The following is a 2,357-nucleotide window of genomic DNA, read 5'->3' on the forward strand; positions in this document are numbered from 1 at the left end:
TGGAAACAGGATGTAGTTGTTTTTTTTTTTACAGGCTTCTTCAGATTTCAACAACACGACCGTTAAAAGTTTTAGTTTACAATATATTAATTCTGTAATGTAAAAAAAAAACTACTCTCAACAATACACAGGAAACTAAGTTAAAGGTTAAAAATACCAATTCAGACGCTGAAATAGGTTATATTTAGGGCTGCAACTAACAAGTAACTGGTTTAATTAATCTGTCAGTGGTCTTTTTTTCGGTTACATAAGTGGCAAATGGTTTAGTAAATACAATGTTTAATAATTTAAAGAAAATACTCATCACAAGTCCAAAGTTTTGTCCACTAGATCTTGCATTAGACTGATAAATTGGTAAATATTGGCCAATAAGTAACATTTACTCTGAAAGACATACTAAAAACTATAAAAACCAAAGAAGTCCATTTGTACACTTCTTAACACCATGTTCCGTTATGGCTGCTGCTTGCTATACTCTAAGGAGTATAGCTATACTATACTAAGAAAATAAAAATTGCATTTTACATTTGCATTACATACCCTTAAAATTATCAGTAATGATACAAAGTTAAGGAAACCTAAATTTAGAGTCATTTAGTGTCATTACTCAGATAAATCAAGTAAATACCCTTTAAAGCTAATTACATGACTGTGTAAAAGACAAAATACATTTTAAATGACAAATCATGCAAAGTGTATTCTTTAAAGTATAAATCAACATAAGCATGGAATATTAATATATTAATATTATTAATAATATTAATATTAATATATACAGATTTATAAGATAAGCTCACGTATCATTATCTGATTTTTAAAAATGTATTCTTACATATAAATCACAGTATCAGTCTGCACTTTCATTCTTGTGCTTAGGCAGCTCATAGCACTGAAGACTAGGGACATATTGTGATCATGGACTAAGGTACAGTTACATTTGGAACCTAAAATATAGAATTAGAAAACTGAATTAATTTGTTTATGTAGCGCCTAGAGAAAGTCAGTTTTTTCAGAGTCAAAGCAGAAATTTGTTTTTAACTGAGCTGCCTTTTTAAAAAAATCAAACATTCTTCTTCTTATCAATCAAATAAATTGATTTAAAGTATTTTAAAGGGAGCTTATTCCTTTGATTACTGTTGTACCAATGTGGGAATAACAACACTTTGGTGATAACAAAATTCTGCCTGATTTTGACAGGTTAATGATAAAAAAAGAAACTTGTCCTGTAGAATGTGGTTAGGATAACAGCAATATCTCAATAAAATGAACAAAAAGTAACTCTCTGTGCAATTTAGAGCATCCCTCTGAGCCCTGGTAATGCTGTGCTATCATCCCAGCCTCAGCTATTCTGTCCTCCAGGTGCACCAATGAATGACCTACCCAGTCATGTTTAAGCCACTGTAATTTTACCTCTACTACACTGTCAGCACTAGATTATCCCTTTCTTGAACAATACCATACCTTTTACAATCCTTAGGCAACAAATTGTGTCTGCATGGAGGCAGTACATGCTGCTTGATCTCTGAACTTCAAACTACAGTCGTTTAGACTTTTTTTTTTTTTTTTTGGAAATGCAGGGAATGAGAGGATTCCACAGTACAGGACAGGAATACAGTGTTGTAGTGTTTACAGTGAATCCATTGGTAGTTTTTTTTTTTAATTCAAGAGTTTGTGTCTGAATTGGCTCGATCAGTGGCAAGGATGTGTTACATGGAGGAAAGCAGCAGTAGCTCAAGTAGTAGAGCGGAGCTAGCTATTAATCATATGGTTGGTGGATTGATCCCCAGCAGCTCCTTGAGCAAGACACTGAAATCTAAATTGCTCTTCACAGGTGTAGGGAAAAATTTTAAGTCAGTTTGGACAAGAGTGTGTGCCAGATGAACGTTATGTTAGTAATCAGAGCAGAGACTCAACACAGAAAAGAAGACACACACTGTCATGTGTTGTCACATGATTTGTAGGGTGGTTCAGTTCAGTAAGTGTGGAAGAGTTCCTGTACATGTTACTGCCTATGTTACAGTCTAAGTTATTGCATATGTTGATTTAAATGTTACTGCACACCTTACTGTATATGTTGCTGTACATGTTACTGTATGTGTTATTGTATATGTTGATTTACATGCTACTGCACACGTTATTGTGTTGCTGTACATTTTGCTGCAGATGTTACTACATCTGTTCCTGAACATGTTACTGTATGTGCTTACTGCACATGCTAGTGTATATCTCACTGTCGGCCTATATTGTGTGCAGGCTGCATCAGAGCAGCTCAGTGAACCGTGTCCTCGCCTGACCCGTGCAGACAGGAAATGCTGTAACCCATCCGCTGACCAACTTTCTCCGGCGCTCTCTCCGGA

Source organism: Toxotes jaculatrix, chromosome 15, assembly GCF_017976425.1.
Source record: "Toxotes jaculatrix isolate fToxJac2 chromosome 15, fToxJac2.pri, whole genome shotgun sequence".
Lineage (NCBI taxonomy): Eukaryota > Metazoa > Chordata > Actinopteri > Toxotidae > Toxotes > Toxotes jaculatrix.